Source organism: Metopolophium dirhodum, chromosome 9 (genome assembly GCF_019925205.1).
Source record: "Metopolophium dirhodum isolate CAU chromosome 9, ASM1992520v1, whole genome shotgun sequence".
In the NCBI taxonomy this organism is placed as follows: Eukaryota; Metazoa; Arthropoda; class Insecta; order Hemiptera; family Aphididae; genus Metopolophium; species Metopolophium dirhodum.
The window spans coordinates 12,349,350-12,368,091 of record NC_083568.1 but is presented as its reverse complement, the minus strand read 5'-3'; the positions used below and the strand labels follow the sequence as shown (position 1 = coordinate 12,368,091).

Genomic DNA, 18,742 nt, shown 5'->3' with positions numbered 1-18,742 from the left:
TATCAGCCAGTGTCTTTTTATTCATCGAGCTCTCTTCAGTCGTTTTTTCTAATGCCCAATGATTTATCATCATAGCTGTACAAATGTAATACTACAGCACTCGGTTATCCTTAGTAGATATGAGTGAAACGGGATGAGTTCTCAATACCTAAATAGTAGTTATCTATTCCGTACGGTTTTATTTTGATAACAAATTATTCATATCATAATCAGAAATATCTGTAGCTATACATTATAATGTATAACCTTTGTATATTGTAGTAAATAATGTAACCAAAATGTATTGATTACCTACCTACCTATCTGAATTGGTTATACTGTAATACACTCTGAATTGTATAAGAAGAGAAACCGGGAAATAGTTTATACACCGCCTTCCTTATTCATAGAATTGAGTTTATTAAATGTTAGCGTTAAAGTATGAAATTGTGTTACTTCATGACATTTAATCCAAGTACTTTACTTCTAAACAATACTGAAGCATATTTCGTTCAAATTTCTATTTCAACCAAATGTACAATGTGAAAAATATTTCAAATATCAAATATATTACTATTCCTGAATGTAATTATTATTTTTTAATGTCCAAACAAAAATGTTATATATACTCTTCAACTAGTTAATGATGTGTGTACTACTGTACTATAACAATTTTCAACCAGGAATTGTATAGAATACCAAGTAATTCCATACAATTTATAGATATAATAGTATTAATTTAATTGTAATGTAAATATTTTAACTAAAGTTGTTCATTACATTTTAAAATAATAGATTTCATACTTTAACGGTACCATAAATATGTATAGATAAAAGTACAAAACAGTACCTACCCAATAAATAATAAGTATATTATTATACCACGTTGCAATGCATTAGTTTGTAATATAACTGTTTGATTTAAATACTCGACGTTAAACCAATGATAGAAGGTATATTAAATGATTGCGTAATTATTTAATTATAAAGTAATTGAAAAATGTATTTGCTTAATAACTTAAGTTTCCGTTTTTTTGAACCAAAGCAAATATTTATATTTATTTATTATTATGAAATTATGTCAAAATACTTTAAAGCATCCTTCGACCATAGAAATATTTATTTGATGAAACTTTGAAGTTAAATATTCTTTAAAATTACCAACTACTTATCATATTAATGAATACAAATTAATTTTTTTAAACTTAAAGAAATAAGTTTATGATTTTAAAAACCAAAAGATGTTTCATGTTAAAAATTCAGATTTATTTAAATATATATCAAGAAGAAGTAAAGTATTGTTGTATACGTAATATTATTAGAGTTTATATTTTTTTAATATTACCTAGTATATTATTATGTTCAATAAAGATTGAAAAGACTCTTTTTATCAGAAAAATAATATGAAATAGCCTATATAATGGAAATAAATTTACTTTGTTTAGTAGAGACTTTTAATATTCATTCAATTCAACTGATTCAGGATTATTACATTTTAGACTCTAACTTCATAAAAATTATTATAGCTTTATTCGATGTCCTATAAAGTACATTAATTAAATTTATAAAGAATCCCACATTCTTACTGTCATTTATAAAATATATTTTTTCATGAAAACAAAGAGTTCATTGTTCAATTTATAATGTATAATGTTTGTTTTATTAATTTTATTATCAAATGACGTGTGTCTATAATAAAATATAATAAATTATTGATTTCATAAATCATATTATAAATATACACAAAAGAAACGCAACAAAACATTAAACAACCACTACCTAGGTATAATATGAATAATTTCCAAGTGAAACATAAATATCATAAATATTTTTTTAAAATACCTACAGTTTTAAAAAGAACACTTCAAAGGAATACTATTGATTAAAAAATAACAATATAATAAATAATACCGAGTATTATAATATTCGAGTAGCTACATCATAATTATTTATGTACATTAGTTTAAATAACTGGAAAAAATATTACACCTAACCCTCATGAAAATATTGTTCGTAGACACCGAACGTATTATGTGCAACAGTTCCTCAAAATGTCTCTTTATTATCTGGAGACTCGTATATCAACCTTAGCGTCAGAAGAATTTTTTTATAAAAAAAATATTTATATAATATATAAACCAAAGGAAAATAAGCATAATGGAGCGGAAGAAAACAATGCGAGTTGGACCGTTGATATTCGTTTGTCCTGACAGACATCCGCATTGATTTCGGCATAATGTATATTAAATATTACGAACACTAGCGCCGCCTACTACGTCACGCCACGTCAACCGGCGATGATACAAACCTAACCTAACCTAAGTTTTGTCAACTGCAGATAAGTTTCCCGACCGAATCGCGTCGAGCTGAAATGATTTTCCGATTTTCTCGGAAAAACGCGCAGCGTAGTCGTATGCACTGGCGATCTTTTGAAAATATCATAACATAATATGTAATAATATATCATGTCGTGTTCTAAACTACTACTATACACGATACCGCCATCGATACGTGGTAATGTGGTATACGGTTAAGACAAGACACGACTGTAGCTCGTTTCGACGAGCACATAAATATTACGATCGGGTAATTGTCACGCGTGTAAGTTATCGTTTGAAAAAACAACACAGTTTATGTTACGACATATATATTTTTACGACGAGGGCGACGTTAGTGCAGTTAGCCATAAACGACAACGCAATTTACGTGATAGTTTCCGATATCATTACACACACACACGCACACCTTATAGTGTAAGTAGTTTGTTTTTATATTATAATAGTTATTATAAGTTATTTTTTTCGTTCAATAATCGAACACGTCGCTATAAGTGCTATTAGCAACGTCTTCAAGAATTTTAATTAAAAATTTCATTACGGACGACGTCCGATAACCGAGAAACAGGTAAAGCATATACAACGAAAATACCTTCTAAAATATTATTATATTCGAAGAAAACAGTGATAATAATAAATTGTGGGCAATGTAAAGAGGTTTGTGCTTTAGGTTCTCGGTTTTTTTTTTAGCTCAAGTACGTCTTTATGTTGACATTCGTTTGATTACCTCACCATGCATGGCACAGGCTGTGTGTGCGTGACAAGACTTCAATTACAAACCATATTTTAATTGGACGCTCATTAGTTATTTATGTACAATCAGGAGAAAAAACGAAACAAAACGTCCCGGCATTTTTCGTGAAAAAGGTCTGTAAGCGTAGGTCCTGAAAAACATTTTAACGGGATCGAAAACAACGATTACGGTGCCGGCTGAATGGAAAACGAACGGGTGTGTTGGGATTTATGTTTTCTGCTACTTGTCCATCGAGACATAATAATATTCAAAATATAAAGTATTTTTGTATTATAATTTTTTCGATCAATAAATTATGTAAATATACCGATTTATAGACGTAAGTCTTATACAACTTTTACCCCAATGATCGATGCTCACGAAACATCTCCGACGTATCAGTTGCAATATATTATTTTACCGAGTGACGAACCATAAATATTTACATTTTAGATTCCTAAAGGAGGAATGAACGTATTGATTTCACAACGATGTATATTTTTATTATTTGGCACCTAAGTCTCTCTGGTCCTCGACGCATTGACGCTTCTGCTCGAAAATCGGTTTATCGTGAATAGGGGTGACACGTGGTGTCGGAGAAAAAGTCGTCATCCAGATAGTTTGGACGATGGACTGTGAAGTGTGAGATCCTGATGAAGCTTATAAAAAGTTAGATCTTAATCATAATATTATGAAATATTGTATTGCATATTGTACAAAAGAGTTAATGACGCGATCGGTTCGTTATAATATTAGTTTGCTTATTAATATTATAGTTGTTAGTCGTCAAATCGTCATAATGGTGCGTTACGTATTTTGAAAACGATACAGTTAAATTGTTTTAGTCGACCAACCGGGTTTGTATTTTTTTCACCATATTTTTAGGTTACTCCGCACAACTGTGTAAACAATATTATGCACGAATGACTGTTGTAATGCACTGCGGATAGCTACAAAAATTATCTCTTAATTAGTTTTAATGGCGATTTGTTATGCAAATCACCTAATGTTTCGAGGCTGTCGACGATCATATTATAGAAACTGTATATGTGTATTGAAATCGTGTTCAAGGTAAGTACGTACTTTTTTTTTCCAAAAATCGACAATGGATTATAGGATATTAGTATACAACCATGGACTCAGATTATGCACAATATAACACACTATGAGTGATACCAAATTGAAAAGTTTGCAATGACATTAAATCACCATTAAAGTATTTCCATTTTTTTATACCGTACATATTATATATTATTATATATCAACGACAGGTATATATGTAATCTTACATCCGTTCTGTACGATCACTGGAGTCCCACCGTTTAGGTATGACTTTTTTTACGATTACTTTCATAATATTATAATATATACTTGACATCTTATCTTGTAATGTTCACTGTTCATGTTGAAATTTGTTGAAATTAAGAAAATGTGCAAATTATTTTTTATTTAAAGATATTAATTTTGTCTTTTATACAAAAATCATAAATAGTAATTCATCGTATTTTTCATCAAGTCTAATGATTTCCAATTAATAGTAATTAATTATAAATAAAACTTTCCGATTAGTAGAATTCCATTGATTAATCTATAAGTGTTGATTTTAAACTTCAATGAAAAAATATATACTAGTAGAATAACCGGGTTATATATAAAGAAAAAAACATTGTGATGAAATGATTCGTCTTATTGTTGTACCAAGTAAAAGTATTTCTGAACAAAATCAAACTTGAAACTTCGTTACACTCGGCGAGTTATTACTATCAATACATTGTACCTGTAACGAATTGTTAAAAATTGAAAAGGTGAAATATAAGTTAAAGATTTAAATTAGAGATTAATAGTGTTGTGATGGAAAAATATCGACTAGACAATAACAAAATATAATATAATATTGTCAACCAGTTTTAAGCTATTGACTGAATTTGACTGAAAACTCGCAAAACCTGATATTATATAAATAAATAATATAGACTGCATGGTGATTCACCAATCATTTAGCATGTTCGTCCAAATTTCAGCCTATAAAAATGTTGGTATATTTGGAATTTTCAACTAGGTATATAATATTATATAAGCCATATTTTTAAATACTTTTATTTGTATACAATTTAAAGAAGTATCTTGCGTACTGAATATTGTCCGAGTTATTAAACTTTACGAACTAAGGATAGTAGTCCATAATATTAGTCTTACATAGTTTATCGAGTCTAGTACTTATTATAATTATTATACTTGGATAATTTTTACAAATTACACAATGTTGATAAATTCGTCATGGTTATTAGTTTTGATAATTACAATAACTTCATATTACAATAATTTCATTACAATATTATCATAGCTACCATAAAAATATTATATTCTCAATCACAGACTTATTTTTTGTGATTGGTACTTTGAGCATAAAATAACGAAGAAACTACTCTTTCAAATAATTTTGATCTATATATTATACTAGTATCTCCAACAACATTATCCAAGAAATTATTATATCCTTCACATTTTTAATTTAAAAAAATTGGTGCACATTTGAACAAAAAAATATGAAGTTTGTAACACAGCGGGACACGTATACAAATCTGAGTACTTGAAAATAATATTATAATCCTTGAGTAGACTTAAAAATTACAAAAATCTGTACATCCAAATTAATGAATTATCAGTGGGCAAAAATGGAGCAGGAATGCTTGGCGAATCTCCCAGTATTTCATACGTGTACACTGTATAAGTTTCTGCTTACAATTATTATAATTGTATCTGTGCGTACAATTTCAAAGTAAACTCCAATAATTACGACCGAGCAGCGAAATCTCCAGGTGGAATATTTATCTTTGGTCGTTTTCGTGCAGTGCACCTCATACCTCGCCACAATAGTTATTTCTATTATTATTGTTATCATTATTTTTTATACACAGACAGTGCATCGATGAACGACCAACTCTTAAATCTACAACGACCCTTATTGTTTAGGTCGTCTAGGATGTTACTGAATTTCCATGTAGCGGGTGGCAGACGATTATATTATGAAACCTGCAACGTCATATAGACCGCGAAATGGTTTTGGGAAAATGTATCGAAATGGAAAACGTCCAGAGTTATTATATTATCATAATGCAAACATGTAGATGGGTCTTAGTGGAATTCGGGGGTTTATAAGGATATTTTTCACCAAGAAAAGTACAGAACATCGAACCCTAACTTTCTTCAAACTATTATAAATTTATATATATTGTATAATTCAAGTACATGATATCATACAATCGATTTTCGAAAAAAATAAATAAATACATTCATCGCTCCGCTCAGAATATAAAAAAAAAAAGGTTTGAATTTAATGACGTCTAAACATTAAATGGAATTGTGAATTTAGTTTTTTGACCAACTGTTTTTGACATTTTTCGATGAATGTAAAAATAATATTTCGATGAATGTAATAATAACATTTAATATTGTTTTTGATTGTTTCGTAATTAATATTTCCATAATATGCATAATTTACTCACCTAGAACGAGACATCCATCACATTTATCAGTTTTAAAATATTACTGCATTTGTATATGTAGTTGAAAACGAGCATTATAATATTATGAAATGCAAAAACGCCATGTAGAAAATATTACTTTTCATTTGGCCATCATAATAGTGTGTCAACATTGGTTTAATCAATTTTTAACGAATTTCCAAAGAAAAATAGTAAAATACACCCATATATTACATGCAATTTATGGGTTCGTATTACATTTTTAATTTATCCAACTTATCATAGAACTCAAAATACAAGACTGCCATATTTTGATATGTGACATTTAATGTTTACATTAAATAAAAACTAATTTGTGTGCAATGTGTTAATGCAAAACATAAATACCTTCAGAGTTATGGTGGTTTTAAATTTCATAAATTGCTATATATTGCAGCATGATATTGGAGTCAATAGTGCTATATAGTGCTATTCAGTTCATGCCATCCTCAAAGACAATATTATTATCTCTATAAGCGATAGTGCAATACAACTATAAAATAAGGTAGTCTTACAAAAAACTCTAAAATAAAATCCACAAGTCTAAATTGTTGGGTCTTAGAGAATATGCATTAATATTTGAACATGTAACGTTGTAAAGCACGCTTATAAGTATTAAGAACAAATACACAAGTTAATTAATACTTTTTAAAATATCTTCTTTTAAAACTACCAAATCGATTTTTCTCAAAATTTCTGTCATTTTGTGGCGGTATTGTCTTGGCTAGTATGCGAATTATATATTACAGTGCACAAATATTGCCACACTCGTTGTACAGTTAAAACGGAAAATAATTCATACTAGTATGACATAACAACACTTATTATCGAAATGCAGATGAGAAGATGACAGTAACAACAGTTTTGGTTTTATCTTTACGAATAACGAAAGATACTTTTATTACGAAACCACGTGTGTATTGTATACATAATTACATACAACAATAGTTTATAATATTATAATCTTAAAAACACATAAAATTGGTTAACTACTTAAAAATTCTTAACTTTTTCGATTTTAATAACTTTATTTGTTGTAAAATTATGAACAAGTATAATGATATAGATGAGGTTTATATATTTTACAATTTGTTTTTATCATTTCTTAGTTGAAATGTTTAAACTATTTAAGTGTATGACGAATATTATATACCTACATTACAAAATACGTCTTTAGCCGACATGTTACGATATAATATTTGGTTTGTTTCTAGAAAAAAATAAAAAATTCTATTCCTTTTATAATTGTATTTTATTTTAATCACGCGTCAGATGTATTTTTATTTTTTATTCGTCTTAAATAGGTGCTTTTCCCGCTATACTATAGGCCATTACAGTTTACATTATATATTTATACATAGTACAGTTTTCGCTTATACCAGGTTACCTATATAATTTGATTTCCTAAAAGTTGATGATGTTAATATTTTTTGATTGGCGGTTGGGTTGTAAAGCTGCTCCCAGTATACGTATGTGGTATTTGTTTCTTTCTTCAAACTTTAGGGATTCAGTTAATATGTGTTTGAAAGTGTATTCCGAAAAAAAACATATGAAGCTCACCAAAGAGTAGTAGACATATAATATCCCATCTATGGATACTCAATTGAATAGATGGCAATGGAATACAGCATATATCAAGAAGTTGCCTCCTCTATACTGACGACCCAACTCTAACATACGCTTACATAAAACGACATAATAATACTTATCCAGAAGATCGTATACTTCAAAGTTAAAATGGCAAAAGCACTGGATAAAATAAAACAACAAATTAAATATAATAAAAAAAAATATATCCGCAGATGGCTCGTCGGTTTTATTTAGCCCTAAGCGTGCGCATTTCGTGTCTTCTGTCGTTAATGACCCGTTTTTCAAGCTATCACTTATTATACGCGCCAGGTCGTAAGTGGTTTTTGATAAACTTAATTGGAACGGCTGAAGGAGTGTACCCAAGGGGTGTGACTAATTACATATTATATACCCCTAAGCACCTGCATAGGACAATAATTTGTCGACCAATTATCATGTTTATTATATTATAGTTCATTTATTATTATTGTTGTTGTGTAAGTTGTCCAGACTCCGAATAGACACTCGGTCGTGGTTGTTAATAAATAACGGTAATCTATGTATTAAAAGGCCAGCAAAATAAATATTGTTATTGTGTGTTTGTGTTTACCGTAAAAATTATACTTTTTACCTAGACGTGGAACTCCAATTAAATCGACATCGTCGTCGTCGTCGTCATCATTATCATATTATTTTAATATTACATTTTAATATTATCTCTGTTGTATTAACGATCACGTAACTGTTCATCAGAAGGAAAAAAAATATTATTACATAGGTTCAAAAAAAAAAATGAATTCTAAAAAATAAAATAAAAATAAAATAAAACAAACAATCTATTTTAATGAAAAAAAAAGCAATTTACATTATTAAATAAACAATCTAATGTAAGGTTTACCCCGTAGTAAGAATATAAATTATTATGATATTTTATTATCTTCATCATTAGTATCGTAAGAAATGTATTCTATAAACATCCATTACAATGGCGGAGTGTGTATTTTCAAACAAATATTTTAAATTCAATTTTTTTTAAACATTTATTAAATTCTGCGCCTAACAAAGTACCTACCTATTTATTATATTATTTTATGTTTTTTTTCGATATTAGATTCTGAATGGAGCGATGAATGTATTGGTTTTACTATGTGTGTGTGTGTGTGTGTGTTTGTGTTTTTTTTTATGTCTGTGTAAAAGTAGTCGAAATAATACTTAGATTTTCAACTTCAGTATCTTTTTTGATGGAAAAGTGAATCTAGTTGGTGCATTTAGCAGGCCAAAATTTAAAATTCCCAGTAGTTTTCAAAAGCACCAGGAAAAACAAAAACAAAAATTAAGGAAAAACGGGAAGTTTATCAAAAAATTGGTTTTGGTTTTTGATATTACTCTAAAAAAAATTATCATAGTTAAATGAAACATTCTCCGAATGTTTGTATTATCATTTTTTATACACCATACAATTTTCAAAATATTTTTATTTGTCCTGAGCTGTTTACAGATATTTTCAGTGTCAAATTTTTTCAGGTTTTTTTCTTAATATCAATATAATTTTATTCAATGGGTCAAAAAGCTTGAAAGTTTAATACAACGCTTCAAATATATTGTTGCAATAGCAGTTGAAAAATATCAAGTGACATAGCTACAATTGTTTTTATAAGCATTTAGAGTTTGGATTTTGACGAAACGTATCAAATTAAAAATTTAAAAATGATTTTGTAGTTAAAAATTAATAATATGATCAACTTTTATAGGTAAGGATTGAAACAATTTAAAATAAAGTTCCACGTAAGTGAGTAATTCCAAAAAATATAAAATACAGTTTTTTTTTATTGTTATTTTATGTTCAAATTTGGACGAAATTTAAACAAAGAAGAACGATTTTTGTTGTGTGTTATATTTATAAAATATTATTTGTGAATCATCAATACTTGAAATTTCTAAAGTATTTTATTAAATCATAACAAATATGATGATAAACAAATAATATATTAATTCATCTTACCGGTTACTGTATTAATAATAACAATATAAATATAATATAAAACATCCTAGGCTGAGAAACCGTCTTCGCTCAAAATCGTTTTTCGTACCTATACAATGATATTATATCATCGAGTTCAAATTGTACACCATCCATTACAGTTATCCACTTGTAACGTACTGTAAAGCAGAGCGACACCCACTTACCCGCTTATTTATATTGAGAACGGATGTACAAATATTTGCCTTTCAAAAATATTTATGTTAAATTATTAATATTGGCTTCATTACATAGTTATATTTTGAAAAATATGATGATATATTTATCTTGTGACTTTTCTAACGTTTAAAATATTTTCGTTCTCAACAAATAATCAATCAATTTCAAATGTCTTCTTATATTCGATTGGATGTAGGAAGTGGCTTTCTTTCAAACATACAAACATTCGGATATCCCGTGATTATAACTATATAATATATTATATTATTATATACATACATACGCGTTTGTGTGTGTGTTTTCAAAATATTTTATGGAATAATAATATTTGGTCATATACTATACTCTTTTCAAAGATGGTAGCATGGTTGAATTATATTAATCGATTTATTTAAAACCACAAAGGTACTATGTATTATAGGTATTTAAAAAAAAGTGAAAGAAATGTTCACTCTTGTGTGAATACGAAAATGAGATGGTTTTAATCAGTAATTATACAGTATTGAAATTGTCAGAAACAAATTGTAAGTGTTCGTTTGATTAGTTTTGAGAATTTTATTAATTTTAATTCTACTTTGGTCGAACTTAGCAAATCAGCAATATTATAAAATATACTGTAAGTATTGACAATTTGTGCAGATATATTACAATAAAATACAAATAGATATTTATAATTATTTGCTAAAATTATGTAGTTTTTTTTAAAAATATTATAGGTAGTTGCATTTAGAAAAATATACATATATAAAAAAAACAGTTGCATTATATGACGTATACAACTTTTGAACATTATACATATCACATAAGTATTAGAAATTATAAGTATGTTTAAGTCAAAGTTCTTTCAATGAGAGAATTTTTTATTCTGTAAATCATTTTTTTTTTCATAGTTATCATCACATTCATTTTTTAAACAGTTAATTCATATTGCCGTAACAGATATTATAAAGCAATAAAAAATGTATAGTCAAAAAAATAAAAATTATGAAACACTATGTTTTCGGGGTATATTATGGAGATTAAACTAATATTAACACGATAACATGTTATCATCAAAAAGTTCATAACAAACAATTTCTGTTATCGATAATCTAACTCTGTACTCGGTAGTCAGGGATACCTAAGAGGTCAGGACTTAAAATATATTATTAATCCCGGCACCACTCAGCAATCAACATGAGATTCTACACAAATAATAAAAATCGTTACCTAGTCGTTACCAACCAGTGGATAATATTATTTTATAAATTAATTTACACTTAACACATCAATTTTGCAATACTATCGCCTATAACATACAATTAAAATAAATCTACTTATAATATACACTGAACGGATTAGTACAAACTGCACACATTGTTATTTTAAATAAAAGAAAAATTTAATCTGTTCATCTATGCAAGAAAAAAAATGTCAATATGACTGATTTACCCAAAAAGTAGTATCCCGATCATTTTAAAATTTGATTTATTTGTGTTGTTTATTTTTATATTTTACTATCCTAATTTAGATATTATACGGAACTTCGGCATTTGTAACACCGTCGTTTAATACAAATCAATATTAATTGTTTATTATTTGAGTTGCATTAGTTTGTATATAATAATATAGTTAATTTGAAAATACATGTTCGGTGTGTCGTGGATGTATTTAAAAATATTCATCTTTCACTTATCAACTACGATTTTTATAAAACTATTTTACTTTTCCTATGATCTTATTCGGCGTGGTGAATGGATTAGTGCGGTTATTTTACGAAATATTGTACGTATATAGTATGGTGTGAGGCGAGGTGAACGTGGTGCAAGTCGTTTGGGTCTCTCGTATAGATATTATATAATAAATAATTGATTAGAAATAATTGTAATGAAAACGAATCGACAATAACGAACTTTGAGCGGTTCAATATGTAATATTATTTTACCACGTCTTAAAACCGACGAAATCCATGAAATTAGAAAGCGGAATACAGCTTCCCGGATTGGTCTGTATTCTAAGAAGCCGGATAACCACGTTACACTTTAAACGCGATATAAATTAATCGTGTGTTTGCTGCGTAATGTGTTTATTATAATAGTTCACCATTTCGGTCAACTATCGATTGGTTCTAAAATTCCGAAACGCCGAAATTATTCAAAGGCTTCCATATCCAATATGGGGGGGCGGCACTAATTGATGGCGCCTTTTCGGGTGCTATATTATTATCCCTATAATAGGTAAAATACTGCGAAAATAATGATATAATATTATCGTAACCTGTGGATCAGGCAGGCGTAATAATATTATTAGTACACGGCGGGCGCGCTACGATCAAAGCACCCTCTTCGCCCATCCCCCCGCCCTCAAAACGGTCACTCGGCAAAAAAAAAAGTAATTTAATACCTATTATATATATACATCAGTCTATATCGCATGACATAAATTATTATTATTAATATACGAACCGGATAATGTATAGTGTATAATGACGAGTGTCGTCGCGTATAACGACGACGACGACAATAATAATTATTTATTCGAACAAGTAGTACGTTTGCACTACGACGAAAACAGCTACTGTAAATATTATTATTATTATAATTATTGACGATCACTCGGATGCGAACGAGAACGGAAACTGCGAACGGCACCGAATTCGATCGAACTTGGTCGCGGACGGCTTAAACGGCGAACGGTTAGGCGGACGACTGAAAAGCACATGGAAAGCGTCGCCGAGCGCTCGCTCCGGTGCGATTTTGTTATTACTATTATTATTATCGTCGTCGCGCGCTCCGACGGCCGTGCCGAGCCCAAACGGTCTGCGTTGGAGGGCGGTGGAGGACAGGTGTTACAGCGCAGAGACCTCCACCGTCGGCTGTTTGCACACGTCCAAAGTTGCACTTTGGTGGGGGTGGGGGGGAGGCACCTGCAGCTTTCCCCAGTGACGATAGTAATATATGCGCGTCGATGGCGACGAAGTAGTTATAGGTTTTAGATAATATTCTATAATACCTATCACAGTCTCTAGCGACCTTTCTTCCCCGTGGTCGCCGTAAATCCTATATTTTTACGAAATCTCCGATGTGCACTGCAAAGCGTGCGAGTGCATAATTATTATGATATGCGTTCAGTATAGGTACGCGTAATATTGTCTCGTGTGATTTTAATATTGTCACGAATAAAAAATAAATAATAAAAAATCGCCACAAACGCCGAAATAATGACTTTCCGAAAATAAATATGACGTTATACGTATTCGAACCATAATATTATACTGTAGTATTATTATATGACGTAATGGTATGCAATGTTTTCGTTATTTACGACCACCAATTATTATACGGCTGAAAATATATTTTTTGACTCCGAATGAATTTAGTAGTAGGAAAATTGCCAAATATTATATTATGTAAAATTTTACAGTAAAATAATAATGAATAAAATTTAAATATAGTTTATGGATGTTTGCATGTATATTATATAATATTAATCATGAACTGAAATGTACAAAATTACATTTGGTTAGAAATAATTATTGGTCGGAACTAGGCACATCTAGGGTTTAAATCCTGGGGAGGGAGTCTACTGGCCTCACCAAAACAGTTAATTCAAAATAACCCCCACGGGGATCCCGCCCCCCCCCACCCCAATCTTTATAAATACCATTTAGGTTCTAGTAAAAACCGATGTTTTTTATTTTATACAAATGAAGCTATCTTGAGTCTATCTTGAGCCTCTGATCGTAGAATAATGATTTACGAATTATTACATACAACCACCACTATAATTATTATCCGTCAGATTTTTTTTTAACATTAATTACTAAAATCAATTTAATTATTTGTAGGTAATGTGAGTGTAACAAAAAAAAAATCACAAAACATTTCCGTCAACTTCTAAATTTTATTTTTTTTCGGGGTGGGGGGGGGGCTTAATCTTAGTCTAGGTGGACTTTCACGCACTATAACAGGACCCAAATTTCTTTTAAGTTTTGAATTTTTGATATTTTGTAAGAGGTTGTTCAACAGCCTTACATTGTATAAGACCTGTTGAAGGAAATTAAATCGATAACGTTATACATGTGATATAGACCAATTAATTTCGTAGCGAATTATTATTTATTATAGAAGTGTGAAATAGGTACCTACATATCATATATATTATATTTCCCCGTAATATCGTAGGTATAACATGAAAGTATTTTGCAGAAATCTTACATAATTCCAACTTCCAGGAAAATGGTATATTATTATTATTCAGTTATATAAACAGGATATTCCTGACATATTTTATAGAATACATAATTGCATAAGACGTGTCAAAATGTTTAAGCATTACTGTAGAATAATTAATTTCATTATTGAATATTCTAGACTTTTCCACTTTTGATGGTATAATAATAAACTGAAATGGTTATATTGATTATAATACATATACTCTGTTCAACGAGAGAACGCACGGCGCACCGACCAAAACTGGTTCCCCCACGCATTATCCTGCACATAGAAGAACCGGTTTCGATAGCAGTGTGACGCGGGGGGATGCGCAGAATCTGTGCGTTCTCTCGTTGAACAGAGTATAATATTTGGAGTAAAGCTAGGCACGCCTACCTATTTATACTTCGTCAAGATAAAATTATATAATAATAATAGGTACTGAAATGTAAATGTAATTAAACCAACAAGAGAAAATTATAATATTTTCGTTTCACACAAATCAATTTACTAATAGAATTAGGGCGTGGTTATCGGATATAAGACTTGGTAAAATATCAATATCAATTTTTTATTGTTTTTAGTGAAGATATGAATACAAAATATTTGTATAGCCCCATAATAATTCGACTAGATGCACGTGAAAGATTTACACCATTAATATTATACTTTATAATATGTTCCAAATCGTATTATTATACATAATATAGTATATTATACTAAAGCAACGATTCATTGTATAATTACATCCGGAACACTGCGATGTCCATGTGAATAATAATTACTGTGGTCATATTTGTTATTTTTTAGCTAATAAATGTTTGGAATTCATGTACCAACGTGAACTGCCGTAGGTTAGGACTTGGTTAAACTAGGAAGGTAAGAAAAATGTACGACAAACAGGGATCATAAAAATGAAACCTAGACAACTAGTTTTTATAATGTATTTTTGTGTTTTTTTTTACAAACCTTGATTTATATAAATAATTATCAATTTTAATATTTTACGATGTTTAATATTATTGCTTCATAATAATATGATAGCACAAATACAATATGATAATAATAATAATACCAACTTATTCCGGCATCTGGATATCAAAAAATTAATATTTTGTAAACGAGGTTAGGCATAAACTCGGACAGTGATGGCCACCAGTCTCGTTTCATTTATATAAGTCGGAGGCTAAAGCATAATATTATTACTTTAATATAACCTTATTACTTATGATTTATAAGTAATGATAAATCATCAGAGCACTCAGGTCATTATTGTAGCGTGTAACATGCCATATTAATATTATTACACTGGTTTTCACCCAACATTGACTCGTTAATACAATACATGGGTTGCAGTTAATTGTGTTAGTACCCACTACTAAAAAAAAATCGATTATTCACCTCTAAGAAAACAGTACAGATAATCCTTATGACCTTACCGATTATAATATGTATTATCAAAATATTACTCTTCAAAAAACTACTTATAGTGCTCAGTGAGGTTTTTTCATACAAAACTAGCAGATCCCGTACACTTTGTTGCCCGTTAAGAGTGCCAACTCTAATTAATAATTCAAAATTTGTTCAATTTGTCATAGTATTATAATATTCGGTGTATGGTGTCAAACTTAAAAAATGTTCATCGATTATCCTGAATATCAAAATAATCGTAAAATGGGAATTTTGGAAGAAGCTTTCTGACTTAATGCATACTTATACGGTGGTACGAAGATACCGTGAAAATTGCAAGACTCAAGCTATCATTATTTAGGCTTAACTTTGATCAGTCAGTGAGTCAGTCAGGTAACGTTCGATTATATTATTATATCATAGCCATATCGTCCCCAGCTTTGCCCGCGAGACACTCTTGTGATTACGCGAACAATTTATTTTAAGGTAGGCAATCGACCTGTGATGGCAGATGGATTGCAGACCCCTCGAAGTGCGTACGTACCTAATTACGAATGGTTTACACGTTGTTTATGATGTGCACGTTTAGGTTCCTGGGACAACGGTCGAAAAATTAAAGTTAGGAAGACCATTTTACCAAGTTACATAGTTTCGACCAAATACAATATACAGTTATAAAATTATATTCAAACATGACCGATAGCAACCTTACAATAAACAAAATTATATTATTATTTAGTTTATTTTATTGCTGGACACGTCATGGCGTCACTATTGTATTTTTTCCATCCATATTTTCTACTTTACCGGTGGATTTTCCTAAAATGTTATTTCATACAAATCTTTTCCTGATAATTACGAACACAACAGAAAAGAATCAGCCAAATCGGTAAAGCCGTTTTGGAGTTATGGCGTGACCAATTAAAATAGGAATTTATATAATATATATATCGTTCAAAATAAAGACATTAGATCCAGAAGACATCAATAAAAATATTTATTTGATTTAATCATAACTTAAAATACTTCTGTGTTCTGATAATGTTTAAATTATAATAATATATTATTGTATTGATAAAAAATAAAAATGCATTGGAATTAATAGAGATTAAATCAGGCACGTCATAAAAAAAATGAAAATCCGTATTTTATTACAGTTTTATTTTTACATTTTCGTATTTGTTGCCAGTTTTGATTATTTAATTTATTGTATTTAAAGGTATTTTTATTTTGATAATCCTCGGTGATTGTGGGCATTTTTATAGGCCCATGGTATGTGTTATTATATTTTATTAGAATGAATAAAACAACACCATTTTAACATTCTATTAAACACCAAGTATTATATTATTTAGTATATTGGATGAGCTGAATCTACACGAAGTTCAAAGTCACTTCAAATAGAACAGTTTTCAGGATTCAAGAATTTATCATGTATCGAAATACTCGTGTCTTAGGGATACAATATCGTACTTATGTCTTATCAATTCTGTCATTGTGGCAATGTAGCTAGAATTAAATTAATATATTATGGAATATTATGATGAATACGATTAATTTCATTTCAATTACGAGTTAATGGCATTCGATGTAACCACATGTCTGTTCCCATTCAACGACATTTCTATTGTAGCGGATAAACCATCGTTTTTGGGATTCACTAGAGTTAGGTACCAAGAGTCCCTTGCAAATTAACATCCTTTAGAAACTAGTACCTATACGTACATCGTATTGTTGTGAATTACTTAATTATTTAAGATGCAGCTTAAATATTATCGTCCGTAACGAACGTAATAATTATATTATAGCAGCACATCGATTCCATCAGTGGATGTCTGCGTAAATATTTTTAAGTGGTTTTATTTAGGCAACTAACCATGATAATGTACTTTAAAAATCGGTTAAGACATGAACACTCAGATTGCCCAAATATCAATACAGAATAAATTTTGGAGCAAAACACCTTGAATTTAAATTATGGATTAAACTATTGACATATTAGATTTTTAGTTTTATTTTCTAAAAAAAGAAAAAACAGGTATTTATAATAATAGTGAAGTACTTTTTACTTATTGAAAATTCAACATTTTGCAAAAAGGATAAGACAAGCTTTATAGATAACGTTAATCTCCTTATTTCCGTAATATAATATGTGTTTATGTTAGGTTTTTATGCACAAAAATGTGTTCACTGACATTATCTTAATATTTTGGGCCGACGTCTGAGTGCGACGTATTTGTAGAAACATATAGCGTAATGTTTAAAAGTAATAATTACTTTCTCATTATGTTTGTTTTGTCGTAACATGAGAAATGAAATTGAAATATAATTAATATCACCTAACATATTTTGTATTTTATATAGGTTATGTCTTGTATTTTGCACCTTAAAATACACGTATACATGACGTGTATATTCATCGTCTTAAATAATATTCAATTAAAATAATCTTTATTAAATTGGATACCTAGTACAAAGGGCGTAATCCAGGGTACGCCCTACTCATCTATACAACAGTGGATTTGAGCACATAGAGTTAACGAGGTCATGCAAACTTATAAAATATTATTGTTGCAAATTGCAATAAATACATATTATTAACTCTGGGAAAATGATACTATGATATAATCTATTCATATTTATTTTTTTTTCAAAAACTAGAAATCATCATATTATATAGTGTACAAATAAAGGATGCATTTTACTCTAGGGAAATCAAAAACCTTAATCAGATCATATAAAATTTGATTAAAACTCAAATAAACCCTTTGATAATGTCCATATTACCCATAAGACCT

General features: G+C 29.3%; 1 protein-coding gene across 2 annotated transcripts in view; it reads right to left on the bottom strand.

Annotated features, from left to right (window-relative positions):
* The window catches only part of LOC132952816 (cAMP-specific 3',5'-cyclic phosphodiesterase), a 680,524-nt gene that overhangs the window by 545,675 nt on the left and 116,107 nt on the right, over positions 1 to 18,742 (bottom strand). The window contains exon 1 of one of the 2 annotated variants that reach the window (XM_061025265.1): positions 12,786 to 12,853. The exons of the other annotated variant lie outside the window; for it this stretch is intronic. The gene's annotated coding sequence lies outside the window, so the exon portion shown is untranslated. Of the gene's footprint in view, positions 1 to 12,785; positions 12,854 to 18,742 lie in introns of those variants that run through there. 2 annotated transcript variants of the gene reach the window in all.